Consider the following 22,527-nt stretch of genomic DNA (forward strand, 5'->3'; position numbering starts at 1 on the left):
TAGGGATGAATTTTCCTAGACCCCAGGAGACAGGGTTGGAGGTAGGGGTGCCGGGAAAATAGCGGGGAGCCACATCAGGACGGCTGCCCAATGCATTCCTACCTCGTAGGGACTTTCCAGGGGTAGATTGGGAACTGGGTTGGCTACAGCTCCACAGAAGCAGGCAGCCAATTAGTCCAATTAAGGCCCCACCCAGGGGCCATTTTGTGACAATGCTGGTATTTTCCCACCATTGGAGCTGCTCCATGTCATGTGTAGATGCTGCCAGAGGCTCCATGCCCCAATGTCCGAGCTGTGGGGATCAAAGGCCACGTCTGTCACTGTTCCTGCAAAGAGGATTCCCCTCCACCTGGATGGCCCTACAGGCTTTGGGCCTCTTTATTTGGTGACCTCTATACAGGCAACCATGGGCACCTCATGCTCGCCTGCCTGCATCGACAGTGCCCATCTCTCCCGGTGGGGCTGTCGGCCTGACATCTCTGCGGGCCCTCTGATTGGGCCTATTTGAGTGTGGAGGCAGCCACTTTAGATTAGATTAGAGATACAGCACTGAAACAGGCCCTTCGGCCCACCGAGTCTGTGCCGAACATCAACCACCCATTTATACTAATCCTATACTAATCCCATATTCCTACCAAACATCCCCACCTGTCCCTATATTTCCCTACCACCTACCTATACTAGTGACAATTTATAATGGCCAATTTACCTATCAACCTGCAAGTCTTTTGGCTTGTGGGAGGAAACCGGAGCACCCGGAGAAAACCCACGCAGACACAGGGAGAACTTGCAAACTCCGCACAGGCAGTACCCGGAATCGAACCCGGGTCCCTGGAGCTGTGAGGCTGCAGTGCTAACCACTGCGCCACTTTCTGGAAGGTTGTGCTGGCGGGTGCCCTGATGACACCTGCTGGCACAGGACTCCCATATGGGTGCCACATCGGGATCCCGATCTCCGCGGAAAGGGCACAGTATTGAAGGAACTGGCTACGCTAAGTTATTGGTAACATTGGTATGGTAGCATAGTGAAAAAGCAAAATAATGTGGCTGCTGGAAATCTGAAATAAAAACAGAAGATGCTGGAAATACCCAGTGGGTCAGGCAGCATGTTTGGAGAGACAATTAGAGTTAATGTTTGTTTCTCCCTCTACAGATGCTGCCAGACCTGCTGAGAACTTCCAGCATTTTTGTTTTTGCTGTGGTAGTGTACCTCTCCATCTCCATCCTTCCATTCCTCTCCAAAATCCTTGAACATACCGTTGCCTCCCAAATCCAGACCCATCTTTCTCGGAACTCCATGTTGAATCCCTCCTATATGAATTCTGCCCCTCCACTGCACCAAAACGGCTCTTATCCTATGTGACTGTGACCATGGTAAACTTTCCCTCCTTGTACTTCTCGACCTGCCTACAGCCTTTGACACAGTTGACTACACCACTCTCTGACAATGCCTGTCCACTGTCGTCCAGCTAGACTGCACTCTCCTGGTTCCATTTTTATCTATCTAATCGTAGCCAGAGAATCATTTGCAATGGCTTCTCTTCCCACTCCTGCACCATGACCTCTGGTGACCCCAAGGATCCATTCTTGGCCCCCTCCTTCTCATTTCTCATCTGCATGCTGCATGCAACATCATCCAAAAACACAGCTTAGGTTCCGCATGTACATTAGGAAGGATATTATTGCCATAGAGGGAGTGCAACGAAGGTTCACCAGACTTGTTCCCAGGATGGCAGGACTGCCCATGAAGACAGATTGGGGAAATTGGGTCTGTATTCTCCAGAGTTTCAAAGAATGAGAGGTGATCTCATTGAAACCTACAAAATACTTAAAGAGTAGATGCAGCTAAGATGTTTCCCCTGGTTGGGGAGTCTAGAACCAGGGGACAGAATTTCGAAATAAGGGGGAAGCCACTTAGGACAGAGACGAGGAGAAATTTCTTTACTTAGAGAGTTGTGAATCTTTGGAATTCTCTACCCCAGAGGGCTGTGGAAGCTCAGTCACTGAGTATGTTTAAAGCAGAAATTGACAGATTTCTAAATACAAATGACATACAGGGATATGAGGATAATGTGGGAGAAAGGCATTGAAGTGGAAGATCAGCCATGATCATCTTGAATGGCGGGGCAGGCTCAATGGGCTGAATGGCCTACTCCTGTTCCTATGTTCCTATTTACACTGACAACATCTAGCATTACCTCACAAACACCACGCTTGACTCCTCCAATATCACTGATTTGTCCAATATTAGCAGGAAATTCATCCAATTAAATATTGGGAAGTCCAAAGCTATTGTCTTCAGTCCCCGCCAAAAACTCCATTCAGTAGCCCCTGACTCCAACCCTCTCCCTGGCAACAGTCTGAGGTGCAGCCAGACTGCGCAACCTTGGTGTTCTTTTTGACCCCAGGTTGAGCTTCCGACCACATACGAACATATGGATTAGGAGCAGGAGTAGGCCACTCAGCCCCTCAAGCCTGCTCCACCATTCAACAAGATCATGGCTGATCTGATTGTAACCTCAACTCCACATTCCCGCCTACCCCCGATAACTTCTCACCCCCTTGCTCATCAAAAATCTATCTACCTCTGCCTTAAAAATATTCAAAGACTCTGCTTCCACCGCCTTTTGAGGAAGAGAGTTCCAGAGACTCACGAGTCTCTGAGAGAAAACAATTTCTCCTCATCTCTGTGTTAAACCCCTTATTTTAAATAGTGACGCCTAGTTCTAGATTCTCCTACAAGGGGAAACATCCTTTCCACATCCACCCTGTAAGGACACTTCAGGATCTTATATGTTTCAATCAAGTCACCTCTTACTCTCCTAAACTCCAGCGGATACAAGCCTAGCCTGTCCAACCTCTCCTCATAAGACAACCCGCCCATTCCAGGCATTAGTCTAGTAAACCTTCTCTATACTGCCCCCAATGCATTTATATTCTTCCTTAAATAAGGAGACCAATACACAGTACTCCAGCTATGGTCTCACCAATGCCCTGTATAACAGAAGCGTAACCTTCCAACTTTTGTATTCAATTTCCCTCACAATAAATAATAACATTCTATTAGCTTTCCTAATTACTTGCTGAACATGCATACTAACCTTTTGCGATTCATGCACTAGGACACCCAGATCCCTCTGCATCTCAGAGCTCTGCAATCTCTCACCATTTAGATAATATGCTTCTTTTTTTATTCTTCCTGCCACAATGGACAATTTCACATTTTCCCACATTATACTCCATTTGCCAGATCTTTGCCTACTCACTTAACCTATCTATATCCCTTTGTAGCCACCTTATGTCCTCTTCACAACTTACTTTCTACCTATCTTTGTGTTATCAGCAAATTTAGCAACTATACCTTCGGTCCCTCCTTCCAAGACATTTATATTAATGGTAAAAGGTTGAGGCCCCAGCACTGCGGCACACCACTCGTTACATCATGCCAACCAGAAAATAGCCCTTTTATGCCTACTCTCTGTTTCCTGTTAGCTAGCCAATCTTCTATCCATGCCAAATGTTACCCTCGACACCATGAGCTTTTATTTTCCGCAATAACCTTTGATGTGGCCCCCTTATCAAATACCTTCTCGAAATCTAAGTACAATACATCCACCGGTTCCCCTTTATCCACAGCACATGTTACCTCTTCAAAGAACTCCAATAAATTGGTTAAACATGATTTCACTTTCACAAAACCTTGAATTTTTCTAAGTGCCCTGCTATAACGTCTTTAATAATAGCTTCTAACATTTTCCCTAAGACAGATGTTAAGCTAACTGGCCTGCAGATTCCTGCTTTCTGTCTCCCTTTTTGAATGAAGGAGTTACATTCGCTATTTTCCAATCAAATGGAACCTTACCCACATCTAGGGAATTTTGGAAAATTTAAACCAACTCATCAACTAGCTCACTAGCCACTTGTTTAAGGACCCTAGGATGAAGTCCCATCAAGACCCGGGGACTTGTCAGCCCGCAGCTCCAACAATTTGCTCAGTACCACTTCCCTGGTGATTGTAATTTTCTTGAGTTCCTCCCTCCTTTCCATTTCCTGATTTACAGCTATTTCTGGGATGTTACTTGGACCCAGTCTTCTCTCCCTCAAACTGAATATAAAATTCAATCATATTATGATCGCTGCTATTTAGGGGTGCCTTCACTATGAGGTCACCAATTAATCCTATCACGTTGCACAATACCAGGTCTCTGGTTGTCTCCAGAACGTGCTGCTTTAAGAAATTATCCTGAAAACATTCTGTGAACTCCTCATCTAGGCTACCTTTGCCCATCTGATTTTTCCAGTCTGTATGTAGATTAAAATCCCCCATGATTACCTTTCTGACAAGAACCCATTATTTCTTCCTTTATACTCTGTCCTACCATGTGGTTACTGTTAGGTGGACAGCACACCACTCCCACGAGTGACTTCTTGTCTTTATCATTTCTCATCTCTACCCAAACCGCTTCTACATTCTGGTTTCCTGAACTTAGGTCATCCCTCTCTAATGTGCTAATACCAGCATCAATTACCAGAGCTACCCCTCCACCTTTTCCTAGCTTTCTGTCCTTCCTAAATGTCATGAACCCTTCAATATTCACGTCCCAATCTATGTCATCCTGCAGCCAGGTCTCTGTAATGGCTATCAGATCATACTTATTTATTTCAACTTGTTCTGTCAGTTCATCTGTTTTGTTTTGAATGCTACATGCATTCAGATACTGAGCCTTCAGTTTTTTAAAATTATTTTTGTAACGTCTAGCCTTAACTGCTGATTTAGTCTTAGATTTGTACTCTCTATCCCTTCCAGTCACAGTTTGTTTATCATTTCCCATATTAATACATTTCTCTCTTGCCTTGTCTCTTTTCTTTGATTTACCACATCTTCCCAAATTTGATTCCTGCCCCCACTATTTAGTTTAAAATCCTCTCTACTTCCCTAGTTATGCGGCTCACTAGAACACCAACCCCAGCACAGTTCAGGTGTAGACTGTCCCTACGGCTAAGCCCCCACTTTCCATAGTACTGTTGCCAGTGTCCCACAAACCTGAACCCACACAAGTCTTTGAGTCACGCATTCATTTCTCTACTTTTATTTGCCTAATGCCAACTTGCTCATGGTTCAGATAATAATCCAGAGATTACTTTTAAGGTTCTGCTTCTTAATTTGGTGCCTAGCTCCTCATACTGACTATATAGCACCTCCTTCCTTGTCCTGCCTATGTCATTGGTACCTACCTACATGGGTCATGATGACTGGATCCTCCCCCTCCCACTGTAAATTCCTCTCCAGCTGTGAGCAGATGTCCCGAAAGCTGGCACCAGGCAGGCAACACAGCTCTTTGCTGAACAGAACAGTGTCAATCCCCCTCACTATACTGTCCCCTACTACCACTACATTCCTTTTTGCTCCCCCCACTTGAATGACTTCCTGTACCACGGCGCCATGGCCAGGTTGCTCATCCACCCTGCAGCCCCTACTCTCATCCAAACAAGCTGAAAGAACCTCAAACCCATTGGACAATCACAAAGGCTGAGGCTCCTGCACTCCTGCCCTCTGGGTCCCCTTTCCTGCCTCAGCTGTAGCCACACTCTCCTGTCCCTGACTACTGACCAAATCAGAAGACCCTATCCTAAGGGATGTGACCACCTCCTGGTACAAAGTGTCCAGGTAACTTTCCCCCTCCCTGATGTGTCACAGCGGCTGCACCTCGGCCTCCAGCTCAGTGAATCTGAGCCAAAGCTCCTCTTACTGCAGACGTGTTTGCCCCGGATCACATTGACATCCAGGAGCTCCCACATGCTGCAGCCATGACACATCACCTGTCCTGCCATCCTTAATATGTTTTAATTAACTACTTAATTATTTTATTCAATTATTTATTTTCCTTTTTTATATATTTTATGAACCTTACCACCAGTTCCTGTACTATTTTAAACCTTAGGAATAGAATAGACTTTAAACACTTACCAGATACTCACCAAACAGCTAGCTTCTTCCCTGAACTCCCAGCACTCTGTTCAAGACACACTCTAAATCCTCTCCTCTCCTGCTTCTTCTCTCCCAGTCACTGGGGTTTTGGTGCTTTTTAAATGCTCTCCTCTCCCGCTGCTGCATATCTGCACAATCATTAAGATGGCTATTTTCATCTCTGTAACATTGCGAGACACTGACTCTACCCCATCTGACGCTGAAGCCCTCATCCATGCCTTTATTACCTCTTGACTTTGGCCATACCTGGCTGGCCTCCCATCTTCCACCCTCCATAGCGTAACTTGCACCATGTCTTGATCACCCATCACCCCTATGTTCGCAGACCTACAGTGGCTCCCGGTTAAACAATGCTTCAATTTTAAAACTCTCATTCTTATTTTCAAATCCTTCCATAGTCTTGACCCTCCTTATCACTGTATCCCACTCCAGCCCCACATCTCTCTGAGGTATCTACCCTCCTCCAATTCTGGCCTCTTGTGCATCCCCGATAATCACTCGAACATTGGCAACCGTGTCTTCAGCTGCCGGGGTCCTAAGCTCCAGAATTCCCTCATGAAACCTCTCTACCTCTCTATCCTCCTTTAAGATGCTCCTTCAAACTTTGACTAAATGTTTGGTCATCTGCTCCCATAACTCCTTATGTGGCTCAGTGTCGATTTATATTTGATAGTGCTCCTGCAAAGCACCTTGGAATGTTTTATTATGTTAAAGGTACTGTATAAGTGCAAGTTGTTGTGAGATGATTGAACTAGTAATCCAGGGGCTTGACCACATAATCCAGCCAATATCAATTCATATCCCAACATTGCAGTTTAAGAATTTGAATTCCATTTTAAAGACAGATCTGGAATTAAAAATCTGGTATCAGCAAAAATAATCATTCGCTTGCCGTAAACCCAACTGATCACTAATATCCTTTCGGGTTATATTATGTGGTCTAGTCTATATGTGACTGCAGTCCCACACCAAAGTGGTTGACTGAAATAGCCTAGCAAGCCACTCAGTAGTATCAAACTGCCTCTAATAATGTGACGCCCACATCCTGAGAATGAGAAAAATATGGATGCAGTTGCTAAAGTTCAAATTAGTTTAATATTTAATAAAGAGAACAAAAAAATATAGAATGTTAAAATTAACTTGTTAGTTGTTAATGTTAAAATTATCTTGCTTTCTTTGCCAAAGGAGCTGACTCATGCAGTAATTTAATTTACCAGACACCAGCAGCCCCCATTACCTTGCTCTGGCCTTTCCACACTAAGTTAGCTTAATTAGCAGTTTCAGCACTGAGAACATTGTGAACAAACTGAAGCTGATTTTGCCTTTCTGGGGGGCCATTGACATTCCTCATGTGTGCCCACTTTCCAGTGCACTGCAGAGTGATCAGGAGTGGGAACCATTCAGTCGCCCAGACACACTGATGGGTAAATGGATTTTGAGGTACAGATCAGCCATGACATCAACTGATGAGACTCAGGTGATTGAAACCGGGACCATCCTGTTCTGTCTCACACCAGTTGTTTCATTTAGCCACCATAGGTGTGTAATGTACATTTGAACAGGCTGCTTTATTTGATAGACAGCCTTGGAAGAAAAACTCCTCACTCAAGAAAAAATCACTGGGTGCAGGGAACGATGACTTGGATGGAGGGACCGAAGGTATGGTTGCTAAGTTTGCTGATGACACAAAGATAGGTAGGAAAGTAAGTTGTGAAGAGGACGTAAGGAGGCTACAAAGAGATATAGGTAGGTTAAGTGAGTGCGTAAAGATCTGGCAAATGGAGTGCAATGTGGGAAAATGTGAAATTGTCCATTGTGGCAGGAAGAATAAAAAAGCATATTATCTAAATGGTGAGAGATTGCAGAGCTCTGAGATGCAGAGGGATCTGGGTGTCCTAGTGCATGAATCGCAAAAGGTTAGCATGCAGGTTCAGCACGTAATTAGGAAAGCAAATAGAATGTTATCGTTTATTGTGAGGGGAATTGACTACAAAAGTAGGGAGGTTATGCTTCAGTTATACAGGGCATTGGTGAGTCCACATCTGGAGTACTGTGTACAGTATTGGTCTCCTTAACTAAGGGAGGATGTAAATGCACTGGAAGCAGTTCAGAGAAGGTTTACTAGAGTAATACCTGGAATGGGCAGGTTGTCTTATGAGGAAAGGCTGGAGAGGCTAGGCTTGTATACACTGGAGTTCAGAAAAGTAAGAGGCGACTTGATTGAAGCATATAAGATCCTGAGGGGTCTTTACAGGGTGGATGCGGAAAGAATGTTTCCCCTTGTGGGCAAATCTAGAACTAAGGGTCACTGTTTAAAAGTAAGGGGTCACCCATTTGAGACAGAGATGAGGAGAAATGTTTTCTCTCAGTGAGTCGTGAGTCTTTGGAACTCTCTTCCTCAAAAGGCGGTGGAAGCAGAGTCTTTGAATATGTTTAAGGCAGAGGTAGATAGATTCTTGATAAGCAAGGGGGTGAAAAGTTATTGGGGGTAGGCGGGAATGTAGAATTGAGGTTACAATCAGATCAGCCATGATCTTGTTGAATGGCGGAGCATGGTCAAGAGGCCGAGTGGCCTACTCCTGCTCCTAATCCATATGTTCTTATGATGTACGATCCATGTGCCTAAATGAATAGGCTCAAGGCTTAACTGGTATTGACTTCAGGCCTCATTATCATCAATCTGGCGAGCTACAGCTACCTTATGGGCATCCAAGGCCATTCACCAGAGAAGTGGCCTCAAAGATCAGGCTACCATGGCAACGACTGCAGCCCACAGGCAAGTCCTTAAAGGGGAACAGAAGAGAAGGGGATGTGGGGAGAGTGGGATTGGCGGGGCATGTGATTGGGAGGGGGCTATCGGTACAGGAGGTAGAGTAATCCAAAATTGGACATATGGGGTGGGTATCAAGGACACAATCGGGGTATCAAGGCTATGTTCAGGAGGGGAGCAGTGGCTTACAGAGGTCCATCTGCTTTGAATGTAGAGGCAGAAGGAGCATATCAGCTTCTCCCAGATCCATATTCAGGAAGCATATTTAAAAACATCTTTTTGGTGACAGCCTGTAATGGTCCCTTTAAGGACTGCCAGTTAGGCCGCATGTAGACCTGATTTTCCTGAATGCATATGCAGAGGGCCTAATACCTCTTTCAGATGCAGGCGCTGGTGTTCTTTTGTGCCAATGAAAATATGGCGGATGGCACACTTCCAATGTAATAAAGCATGCGATTCCTGTCCGCACACCATATGGCAGGCAAGGTGACATTAAATTTCTAGGCCCCTAATTTTATATCTGCGATTGCACCAGGTGTATTTCACAACCTTGCTGTAATACTCTGACCTTTCCACAATAAGTTAACTTCATTAGCAGTTTCAGCCCTGAGGTATCATGTGCACATTGTGAGCACACTGTAGGCGATTTTGCCTTGCTGGCATGTCATTGACTGTCATTACATTGGTCTTGCTGATTTAATGGTATTCTCAAGTGTAAACAAACAGTTAAGTAGCAGAGGCATCTTTTTGTTAGTCCCCTGATTTGCCATCAGAACAACAGTCTGTTTTTCTAACTTGCATTAACATGCTTGTGTTGTGATGCAGTAAAGCAGAATGACAGGAGTACTAAGATGAACAGGGCTGGCTCAGCAACAGGTTCTCTGGTCTGCCTTCTCTGTGCAATTGAGTCATGGTGAAATGTCCCAGGTCCACTCCTTGAATTGGTCACTAATGGGCCTACACTGAGGTCAGAACAGGATGGCAGTATGACTGCAGGAGAGTGCTGTGTGTAACTTGTTTTGGCATCACTTTCCAATGTTTAATCTTCCTGCAAACCAAAAGAAAAAACATGTTTGAGAATGCCCACAGCTATAACATATGGTGCAAGATTTTATGGTACACTGCATCAGTATTAAGATTGTCCAGATCCCCGCAGGGACCTGAACAGAGACACCAGCAGTAGCAGCAGAGAGAGAGCACGGGGAATCATCACAGACTTGATTACTGTATTCCCAAAAAAGCAAGGAGTGACATCAGAGGGCAGCAGGTAGGTATTTGGTTGGCGAGTATTATTATTTTTAAAACTATAGCAATGGGTTAAACTAGGATTGGGAAACTATAAAGTACTGTATTAAATTTATAGCTGAACTAATAAAACTAATTAATAAAATTTCAGTCGGGTTACGTATAAGAGGAAGGGAATTCGGATTAAGATTATTAGCACAGAGCAGGTCAAGAGACATTAATTAAAATTGATAATTTATACAAGGCATTAACAAGATTCTAAACGAGGGAATAGAGATTTTTTCTCAGATCATGGATGGGCAACTGAGGTCTGTTGCTTGCAATTCCTGCATCATGTGGGAATGTCAGGACACTTCCTGTGTCTTGGGGGAGCACACATGTAGGAAGTGTCTCTAGCTGCTTGAGGTCAAGCTCAGGATTTCCGAGCTTGAGGAGCAGCTGGAGTCACTGCAGAGCATCAGGGAGGATGAGAGTTCCAGGAGGTGGTCACCCTATAGGCAGTGAGAGTTCAGGATAGTAGATGGATGACCATCTGCAAGAGTAGGAAGAGTCTGGAGGTGCAGGAGTCTTCGGGGTGTGTACTGCACTCAAACCGGTACCCAGCTTTCGAGACTGCTGGGAGTGACAACACCTTGAAAAAGTGCAGTCCAGACCATGGCAAGGGACTGCACAGGAGGGAACAGCAAAGAGTATAAATGCAGTCATTATAAGAGATTCCATAGTTCGGGGGGACAGACAGTCATTTCTGTAAATGTCATCATGAGTCGCGCATGGTGTGTTGCCTCCCATATGCCAGGGTAAAGGACATCATGGAGAGAGTACAGAATATTCTGCAGGGGAAGGAAGTGAGACAGAAGCTGTGGTACACATTGGTACCATTGAAATTGCAAGGGCAGGTATTGAGGTCCTGCAGCCAGATTTTCAGGAGCTAGGGAGGAAGTTAAAAAGTAAGACCTCAAAGGTAGTAATCTCTGGATTACTCCCAGTGCCATGGGCTAGTGAAAGCAGAAATTGGAAGATAGGGAGGATCGACGCAAGAGGGAGGACTTCAGATTCTTAGGACATTGATACTAGTTCTGAAGCAGGAGGGACCTATTCAGGAGGGACAGGTTGCACCTCAACATGACTGGGATCAAAGTCCTCATGGGGTGGTTCCCTTATGTGGTTAGGGAGGATTTAAACTAAATTGGCACAAGGATGGGCACCAACATATAGAAATGGAAAAGAGGAATAACGTGCATAAAGGTGTGAGAGTGTTGTACTAGAGTAGTTTAGTTTAGTGATACAGCACTGAAACAGGCCCTTCGGCCCACCGAGTCTGTGCTGACCATTAACCACCCATATATATACTAATCCTACATTCCTACCTGTCCCTATATTTCCCTACCACCTACCTATACTAGGGGCATTTTATAACAGCCAATTTACCTGCCAACCTGCAAGTCTTTTGGCTTGTGGGAGGAAACCAGAGCACCCGGAGAAAACCCACACAGACACAGGGAGAACTTGCAAACTCCACACAGGCAGTACCCAGAATTGAACCCGGGTCGCTGGAGTTGTGAGGCTGCAGTGCTAACCACTGTGCCACTGTGCCGCCCCTGGAGAAGGAAGTAGTATCATATTTAGATAGGAGCAGACTAAGAAGGACTATGAGTAATACATTGACAGGTTTAAAATACATGTATGTAAGAGAACAAATTGTGGTGATTAAGATTTGTGAGCTACAAGCACAAATAGCTGTGTGGGAATATGATGTAGTGGCAATAATGGAAACATAGCTTAAAAATGGTGAGGACTGGGTGCTTAATATTCAAGGATATAGTTTAGTTTAGTTTAGAGATACAGCACTGAAACAGGCCCTTCGGCCCACCGAGTCTGTGCCGACCATCAACCACCCATTTATACTAATCCTACACTAATTCCATATTCCTACCACATCCCCACCTGTCCCTATATTTCCCTACCACCTACCTATACTAGGGGCAATTTATAATGGCCAATTAACCTATCAACCGGCAAGTCTTTGGCATGTGGGAGGAAACCAGAGCACCCAGAGGAAACCCACGCAGACACAGGGAGAACTTGCAAACTCCACACAGGCAGTACCCAGAATTGAACCCGGGTCGCTGGAGCTGTGAGGCTGCGGTGCTAACCACTGCGCCACTGTGCCGCCCCTATATAAAGTGTTCAGAAAAGATAGGGAAGGAAAAATGGGAGGTGGGGTGGCAGTATTGATTAGGGAAGACGTAGTAGTGTTAGAAAGAGAGGATGTCTTGAGGGGCAAAGACAATCCATTTAGTTAGAGTTGAGAAGCAAAATGATATGATTATGCTACTGGGGGTATTTTATAGATCTCAAAATAGTGAAAGACAGCTAGAGGAGCAAATCTGCAGGGAAATCACAGAGATGTGCATTAACTCTGTACAGTTTTGGTCACCTTATTTAAAGAGGGACATATTTGCATTCAGAGAAGGTTCACTAGGCTGAGTCCTGCGATGAGGGGTTTGTCTTATCAGGAAAGGTTGAGCAGGTTGAGCCTTTACTCATTGGGGTTTCAGAAGATCGAGAGGTAATCTTATTGAAACGTATAAGATTCTGAGGAGGCTTGACAGGGTAGTTGCTGAGAGGATGCTTCCCCTTGTGGGGGAATCTAGAACTAGGGAGTACAGTATCAAATTAAGGGGTTTCCAATTTAAGATGGAGATAAGGAGGAATTTCTTCCCTCAGAGGGTTATTAGTGTATGGAATTCTCTTCCCCAGAGAGCAATGGAGGCTGAGTCACTAACTATATTCAAGGCTGAGTTCGACAGATTTTTGATTGACAAGGGAGTCAAGGGTTATGGGGGCAGGCAGGAAAGTAGAATTAAGCCACAATCAGATCAGTAATGATCTTATTGAATGGCGAATCAGGATTGAGGGGCCAAATGGTCTACTCCTGCTCCTATTTTTTATGTTCTTATGATCTTATGCTAACTGTAGAGTGGTGATATTGGGTGCTTTAATTACCCAAATATCAACTGGGATACTGTTAGAGTAAAGGGAATGGAGGGGGAGGAATTACTGGAATGTGTTCAGCAGAAGTTCCGTGACCACTGTGTTCCTAGTCCAACCAGGAAGGAGGCATTGCTGGATCTGGTGCTGGGGAATGAGGTGGGTCAAGTGAACCAAACAATCTAAACTGGAACTTCTAAATTGGATGAGAGGGGATCTAGCAAGGGTTAAATAGAACCATAGATTGCCAGAAAAAAATGGTAGCAGAACAGTTGGTGATGTTGAAGGAGGAGATGTTTCAAGTAAAGGTTAGGTACATTCCAACAAGGGCAAAAGTTAAGGGAACCAAAGCCAGGACACCTTGGATGACAAGGGAGATAGAAAATACGATGAAACAAAGAGGGTGTACGATGCACATCAGATGAATTCGTCAAGTGACAGCCAGGCCAAATACATTAAGTTGAGAGGGGAGGTGAAGAGGAAAACAAGACTGGCAATGAGAGAATGAGAATAGAATGTCAGTCAACATTAAAGGGAACTCAAAACTCTTCTACTGGCATAAGTGGGTAGTAAGAGGTTGGGCAGGCCTATTAGGGGCAAAGAGGGTGATATATGCTTGGAGGTGCAGAGTAAGGCTAAAATATTTAATGAATACTTTGTATTGGTGTTTTACTAAGGAAGAGTATGTTAACAAAATATCAGTGGAAGTGGAGATGATAGAGATAATGGATGAGGTGGAAATTGATAGAAAGGTTGTACTGGAAAGGCTGGCTAAGCTTAGAGTGGATAAGTCACCTGGTCTGGATGGCTTTCATCTGAGATTGCTAAAGGAAGTGTGAGTGGAGATAGCAGAAGGGCTTACCATAATCTTTCAATCTTCCCTAGATACAGGAGAGGTGCCAGAGGATTGGAGAGTGGAAATTCTGACATCTTTATTCATGAAAGGCTGCAAGGACATTGCTAGCAACTACAGGCCGGTCAGTTTAACATCAGTGGTGGGTAAGGTTTTAGAAACAATAATCAGGGAAAAAAATCAACAGGCACTTGGAGAGTTTTGACTTAATTAAGGAGAGCCAGCAAAGATTTGCAAAAGACAGATCATGCTTGACTAATTGAATTTTTGATGTTGTCTATATGGATTTTAGTAAACATTTGACACAGTACCACATAAAAGGCTGGTTACCAAAATTGAGGCTCATGGAATAGGAGGGTCAATATCAGCTTGGATAAAATATTGGCTGAAGCACAGAAAACAGCGAGTTGTGGTAAAAAAAAATTCAGACTAAAGGATGGTAGACAGTGATGTTCCTCAAGGGTCAGTGCTAGGACCTCTGCTTTTGATATATATAAATGACTTGGATATTGGAATACAGAGCAAAATTCCAAAGTTTGCAAGTGATTAAGAAGGCAAATGCAAAGTTGTCATTTATTGCAAGGGGAATGGAATATAAAAGTAGAGATGTTTTGCTACAGTTGTACAGGCCATTGATGAGACCACATCTGGAGTAATGTGTACAGTTTTGGTCTCCTTAAGAAAGGATATAATTGCATTGGAAGCAGTTCAGAGAAGGTTCACTCGACTAATTCCTGGGATGAGAGGGTTATCTTATGAGGAAATGTTGGACAGATTGGGTCTGTATTCATTGGAGTTAAGAAGGATGAGAGGTGATCTTATTGAAACATATAAGATCCTGAGGGGATTTGACAGGGTGGATGTTGAAAGGATGTTTCCCCTTGTGGGAGAGACTAAAAATAGGGGGCACAGTTTAAAAATGTTTAATAAGGGGTCTCCCATTTAAGACAGAGATGAGAAGAATTTTTTTTCTCTCAGAGAGTTGTGAGTCTGTGGAACTCTCTTCCCCAGGCAGTGGTGGAGGCAGGGTCATTGAATATTTTCAAGGCAGAGGCAGAGGTAGATAGATTCTTGGTAAACAAGGGAGTCAAGGGGTATCGGGGGTAAGCAGGAAAGTGGAGTTGAGTCCAGACACAGATCTGCCATGATCTTATAGAATGGCATAGCAGGCTCGAGGGGCAGAATAGCTTACTCCTGCTCCTAGTTCGTATGTTCATATGATGATACCAAACTTTGAAGGTGTGGCAGGACATAATAAGCTAGCAGAATGGGCAGACAAGTGACATGGAATTTAATACAAGAAGTATGAGGTGATGCATTTTGGCAGAAGAGATAGGGAAAGGCAATATAGACTTAATGGCACAGTTCTAAAGAGTGTACTGGGACAGAGGGACCTGGGGGTTCATGTGCATAGATTTTTGAAGGTGGCAGGACATATTGAGAGAGTAGTTTACAAAGCATATGTACAAATGGTGGGAGGTTATGCTGAACCTGTATAAAGCTCAGGTTAGGCCACAACTAGAGTATTAAGTCCAGTTCTGGTCACCACACTTTCAGAAGGATGTGAAGGCTCTTGAAAGGGTGCAGAGGAGATTTACCAGAATGGTTCTAGGGATGATGTAAGTGTTAGTTGGTTAGTTGGAGAAAATGCAGTTGTTCTCCCTGGGGCAGAGGAGACTGAGGGGAGATTTGATATTGTTGTGCAAGACTATAACAGGTTTAGATAAGGTAGATAAAGACAAACTGTTCCCATTAGCTGCTGGTATAAGGATGAGGGGACACAGGTTGAAGGTTTTGGGAAAGAGATGCAGCGGGATGTGAGGAAGATCTTTTTTACGCAGCAAGTGGTAATGACCTGGAGCTCGCTGCCTACAAGGGTGGTGGAAGTGGAGATGATGAATGATTTCAAAGGAAATTGGATGGGCCTTGAGGGAAATAAACTTTCAGGGCTATGGGGATAGAGCAGGGGAATGGACTGATAAGATTGCTCTACAGAGTACCGGCATGGACTGAAAGGGCCAAAGGCACCTTCCTGTGCGGTAATGACTTTCTGACTCTATAAATGTAATTGTTTCCATTATATGAAAAGTGGGTATCGTGGAGGCAACAAGAAGAGTTGGTAATCTATAGGAAAGTGAGAAAGGATAAATAAAGAGGGGATAAATTGGTTAGGCCCCAAAAAAAGAGCATGGGGATCAAGATGTGCAATTAACCTGTGCCCATTGATTGCAATGCAAGCAGCATGCCAACTTCATGAAGTTTTTCCAACACTGTACTGGAGGTCTTGGTGGAGGAGGAGGAAAGGAGGAGAGATGTCCTGTACCTACAGGGGGCCAGGTGGCCCTCCAGGCACAAACTCAAAAGGTATCAGGCTCGATAGTCATGGCAGTCAATGCCAGGAGTCTAGCCCCGAGAACCTGGATACATACCGCAAGCAGTTTAATGATCTCACACATGTGGTCAAAGTCAGTGAATGCATGTTCTCATGTCATATCCTACCAACTATTATCAATCAGGACTCATAACTAACATTTATAGTTTCACCTCACCCTCACACACACAGCACTGCTGTAAACCTCACACCCATATCTCACAGCTTGCACCCACTACCAGCTAGTCAACCATGGCATTCACTGACACACCTCCCTCTCTCTTGTGTAAGAAATGGTAATAACATTTTAATCGAAACTTGTGGTTGAGACTTGCGAGGCTATAGAACCCAGAAGCATCAATAGTTTAAATGAAATATGAAATGCTGTATGCAGTAGTACAGAAATTGACCCAATCTACCAGCGTGCATTTCGAAGGCCAAAAGTCTTTTCGCAGAGAAGTCACCTGGTAAAAGCTGTAGGCTGCTTTTTCACAGATAGACAAGATCACTGGACTGTGGTGAAAAACAATACTTTCAGCTATAGTATCTCTAGTCGAGAGGCCCAAAGGCTGAAACCAACAAATAGCCATGCTTCAAAGATGTGTCACAAAAATATGCTGTGTCGAAGGATAATTTTTTTAATCTATCGGCTGGAAACCTGAATATTAAACTGGTGGAGATGAACCACTCAAACCATGCAAGCTTTGACCTCTGCCTGCTGACCGTAACCACCGAGGCATAAGCCCTGCTGTAGACTGTAGTGTTCAGTGGTTTAATATATCTGTGTTTGATTGTGTTAATCTGTTCATCAATCGATGTTGACGGTGCATAATGATTTAAGCCTGAAGGGGGTAGCAAGTGAGAGTTTTAGGAAAGTTCCAGAAAGAACAGACAGAGACTCCCTTGAAGGAATTCAAATGCATTGCTGCCTTCCAGAAGACGAAGAACCACCAAATCTGCCATCCACATCTTCAAACCAGAAGCTCAGGACCACCAAAGGAAAGTTGCGTGACCATTAAATTCAGCCTGAAGCCAACCATGTCAGCAACCTCCACAGTCTGTATACCACTTTTATTTCTCTGGACTCTAATTCGACCAATCTATCCTTCCCCATTCTGTAACGTGTGTGTGTGTGTGTGTGTGTGTGTGTGTGTGTGTGTGTGTGTGTGTGTGTGTGTGTGTGTGTGTGTGTGTGTGTGTGTGTGTGTGTGTGTGTGTGTGTGTGTGTGTGTGTGTGTGTGTGTGTGTGTGTGTGTGTAGGAGCATATTTTATTATTTTACTTAAAACAGTTTAAATACAATAAAGCTAACCTCTTTCTTAGTTAAACTTGAGAAAACCTGTCCGATTGGGTCTTTTTATGATCACAGAATGTAAAAAGTTAAACACTCACTGAATTGGCAAGTATATCCACTTAAAAAAAAGAAATAAACCTGTTGTGGTCAAACAAGGAGAGGGAAAAGAGGGGAACCATTCAACCCTTCCTCACCTGATTGTAACAGACGTGTTTTGGTTTGATGCAAAGTTAGAAGCTTAGTGAAACTTTATGATTCGATAAGTCTGATAATAGGGTAGCAGGGTCATTTGAGACCTCAGGAGTGGTCTTCCCTGCCCTTTTGCGAGTCACCCCAGGCCCAGGTAAGGGTCCTATGCTCAGGGTTACAAGCCATGACCAACTGCGGAACCAGCAAATTTTTGGTGGTGATGGCAGAAGAGCTAGAACCGTGAGGGCCAATGGCTAATAACAGGTGGAGGATCCTTCGGGAAGAGGACTTGTGTTTCCTTTAAAGCACAAATGAGGAAGGCGCAATGTCTGTTCCAGGGTGGAGGGGGTTATAAAACCCAACCACGGAAATTTGGCTAACTTAAGTGGTATAAAGTTTATTTGAAAGCTGTGAGAAGATGACACATATCTTTGGACAATTGTCGCTTAAGTTGGATTTAGATTGCACTGTGTGAAGCTGTCAATGAAACATCCATGCCCGCATCGGAAAGAAAAAATATAAAGATCATTGTAAGCAGTGACTTAGCACTGCAGCTGAGCAACCTGGTCAGTTGCTGAAGAGTACAATCAACGGGGAGCGATCGCTCACTGGGTAATCGTATATATAACCACTTGTAATATTTTTTTTTTATTCATTCATGGGATGTGGGCATCACTGGCTATGCCAGCATTTATTGCCCATCCCTAATTGCCCTTGAGAAGGTGGTGGTGAGATGCCTTCTTGAACCGCTGCAGTCCATTTGGAGTAGGTATACCCACAATGCTGTTAGGAAGGGAGTTCCAGGATTTTGACCCAGCGACAGTGAAGGAACGGCGATATAGCTCCAAGTCAGGATGGTGTGTGACTTGGAGGGGAACTTGCAGGTGGTGGTGTTCCCACGCATTTGCTGCCCTTGTCCTTCTAGTTGGTAGAGGTCGCGTGTTTGGAAGGTGCTGTCTAAGGAGCCTCGGTGCATTGCTGCAGTGCATCTTGTAGATGGTACACACTGCTGCCACTGTGTGTCGGTGGTGGAGGGAGTGAATGTTTGTAGATGGGGTGCCAATCAAGCGGGCTGCTTTGTCCTGGATGGTGTCGAGCTTCTTGAGTGTTGTTGGAGATGCACCCATCCAGGCAAGTGGAGAGTATTCCATCACACCCCTGACTTGTGCTTTGTAGATGGTGGACATGCTTTGGGGAGTCAGGAGGTGAGTTACTCGCCTCAGGATTCCTAGCCTCTGGCCTGCTCTTGTAGCCACGGTATTTATATGGCTACTCCAGTTCAGTTTCTGGTCAATGGTTGCCCCTAGGATGTTGATAGTGGGGGATTCAGCGATGGTAATGCCATTGAATGTCAAGGGGAGATGGTTAGATTCTCTCTTGTTGGAGATGGTCATTGCCTGGCACTTGTGTGGCGCAAATGTTACATACCACTTATCAGCCCAAGCCTGGATATTGTCCAGGTCTTGCTGCATTTCTACACGGACTACTTCAGTATCTGAGGAGTCACGAATGATGATGAACATTGTAAAATCATCAGCGAACATCCCCACTTCTGACCTTATGATTCAAGGAAGGTCATTGATGAAGCAGCTGAAGATGGTTGGGCCTAGGACACTACCCTGAGGAACTCCTGCAGTGATGTCCTGGAGCTGAGATGATTAACCTCCAACAACCACAACCATCTTCCTTTGCGCTAGGTATGACTCCAGCCAGCAGAGGGTTTTCCCCCTGATTCCCATTGACCTCAGTTTTGCTAGGGCTCCTTCATGCCATACTCGGTCAAATGCTGCCTTGATGTCAAGGGCAGTCACTCTCACCTCACTTCTTGAGTTCAGCTCTTTTGTCCATGTTTGAACCAAGGCTGTAATGAGGTCAGGAGCTGAGTGGCCCTGGCAGAACCCAAACTGAGCAGGTTATTGCTAAGCAGGTGCCGCTTGATGGCACTATTGATGACACCTTCCATCACTTTACTGATGATTGAGAGTAGGCTGATAGGGCGGTAATTGGCCGGGTTGGGCTTGTCCTGCTTTTTGTGTACAGGACATACCTGGGCAATTTTCCACATTGCAGGGTAGATGCCAGTGTTGTAGCTGTACTGGAATAGCTTGGCCAGGGGCGTGGCAAGTTCTGGAGCACAGGTCTTCAGTACTATTGCCGGAATATTGTCAGGGCCCATAGCTTTTTCAGTATCCAGTGCCTTCAGTCGTTTCTTGATATCACGCGAGCAAATCGAATTGGCTGAAGACTGGCATCTGTGATGTTGGGGACTTCGGGAGGAGACCGAGATGGATCATCAACTCGGCACTTCTGGTTGAAGATTGTTGCAAATGCTTCAGCCTTATCTTTTGCACTGATGTGCTGGGCTCCCCCATCATTGAGGATGGGGATATTTGTGGAGCCACCTCCTCCAGTTAGTTGTTTAATTGTCCACCACCATTCACGGCTGGATGTGGCAGGACTGCAGAGCTTAGATCTGATCCGTTGGTTATGGGATCGCTTAGCTCTGTCTATCGCATGCTGCTTACGCAGTTTTGCATGCAAGTAGTCCTGTGTTGCAGCTTCACCAGGTTGACACCTCATTTTGAGGTATGCTTGGTGCTGCTCCTGGCATGCCCTCCAGCGCTCTTCATTGAACCAGGGTTGGTCTCCTGGCTTGATGGTAATGGTAGAGTGGGGGATATGCCGGGCCATGAGGTTACAGATTATGGATGAGTACAATTCTGCTGCTGCTGCTCATGGCCCACAGTGCCTCATGGATGCCCAGTTTTGCATTGCTAGATCTGTTCGAAATCTATCCCATTTAGCACGGTGATAGTGCCACACAACCCGATGGACGGTATCCTCAATGTGAAGGCGGGACTTCGTCTCCACAAGTACCGTGCTGTGGTCACTCCTACTAATGCTGTCATGGACAGAAGCATCTGCAGCAGGCAGATTTGTGAGGACGAGGTCAAGTATGTTTTTCCCTCGTGTTGGTTCCCCCACCACCTGCCGCAGACCCAGACTAGCAGCTGTGTCCTTTAGGACTCAGCCAGCTTGGTCAGTAGTGGTGCTACCGAGCCACTCGGTATTATTGTGATTAATGGGTGTATCGTATTGTTAATGGGTGTATTGTATTGCTAACTGGTATTCCTACCAAACCTAGTAAAGGCATTAGTGTTTAATTTGAGCTTTGAGTGTTGACTCCTTATTTCTCGTAATTCTCATGTTTGAACCATCGAGAAACCTGTCAAGGGTGGAAGGTTACTTCTCACACTTGCTGCACAACCAGAGGCAACAGAAGCTAACTGGAGGAATAGAGGCACACCAGCATGTTCTAACACCCATGGAAGACACAGTGCTGGCCATTGGTCGGGGCTGAATCAATTGAAGATGGCAGCATCCTCATACCTAATCCTCCTTTCACATCCTACTTCCTCATCAGCCCACCATCACCTCTGATTTACAAGCTGCAGATGGTGTAAGTATGCACTTCTTACTTTCCCCCACCCCTCACTATAACCTTGTACCTTTCACCTTTCAGATAACAAGGAACTGCAACTGGCCAGGCAGTTGAGGAACATCGTGTTAATGAAGAAACTGGATCACTAGATCGAGGACACTACATTTCACACTCATAGCCACCGGCTTATACACTGACACTGAGCGTAATTTAGAGCATGTAGCACAGAGGCAGGAGCTGCACATGGTGAGAGACTGGGCAGGAGTGGCCTGCAGGTAGGATAGGGGCAAGGATAGCACATGTGCCGGTTTGCTGGAGGGCGAGGTCAAACATCTATGTGTTTTGCTGCAGAGGACTCAGTTGAGGAATTTGATGGGGCAGTTGAGTATACACAACGAAATGCTTGTGCATTGGGAAGCCTGCCAGAAAGCCTAAGCTCAGTGTCAAGGAGCATGGAGCAGTCCAGCTCCAATTTGGCACAGAGCTTGGAGCTCATCCTTTCCAGCATGGAACTGGAGACCAACTCTGTTCGCGCACTTGTGGACCCAACCATGATGCCATGTCTGAGGGCCAATGTCTCAGCTTCCATTGCAGCAGAAACTACTTCCACAGAAGTCTGAGTGCTGTAGTGGAAGGGCAGACTGAGGTCATAAAGGGTCAGCTTGCTACCATGCATGCTGAGACTGCTGCCATCATTGCTGTGAATACCAGTTTCCGAAGGGGCTTTCAGGTTTTCACAGCAGTCCTCCAACCAGTTACTAGGATTGCTGAGGTGCCTCCCTGGGGGAGTGGCTGTGGCTCCATAGAGAACAAACCAGGATGATAGTATTCCTGCTCCCGCGCCACCAGTGGTCTTGCTGTTATCTGTCAGCCAGCCAAGATAATGCAGTCTGAAGCCAGACCTTCTATGCCCAGACCTACTCAAGGTCATCCTCCAAGGACCATCTGCAGTCTTCCCCCACTGAAATTCAGCAGCCTTCTACCAGCCATGCTGCAGCCACTGGGATAGCACTGTGTGGAAGCACTAGGATAGGCAAGGCCACATGGAAGACAGGAACTAAGGAATGTACAAGGGTTATTACTACATGCTTGTATGCAATATTGCATGATTTCATTTATAAATTTATTTAGAAATTTTTATTTTATGATGTCTTTTATTTATGCAATGTGGCCAAGACAACAATGTGATAGTCAGTGACAGAGGTAAGGTAAGGGACTGGATTTAAAAAACAAAAGGCGATTTACCGCGCAGCGGCTAATTTAAATACCTGGGTTGGCCTGCCCTCCCCCAATCATCTGGAGGAGGCGGGCTGTCCGACACCGGCAATGGCGCCAGCTACCTGTGCACAGGTACAAGCGCCATTTTTAAAAGGCAGCCAGCCCT

The sequence above is a fragment of the Heterodontus francisci genome, chromosome 4, assembly GCF_036365525.1.
Source record: "Heterodontus francisci isolate sHetFra1 chromosome 4, sHetFra1.hap1, whole genome shotgun sequence".
Lineage (NCBI taxonomy): Eukaryota > Metazoa > Chordata > Chondrichthyes > Heterodontiformes > Heterodontidae > Heterodontus > Heterodontus francisci.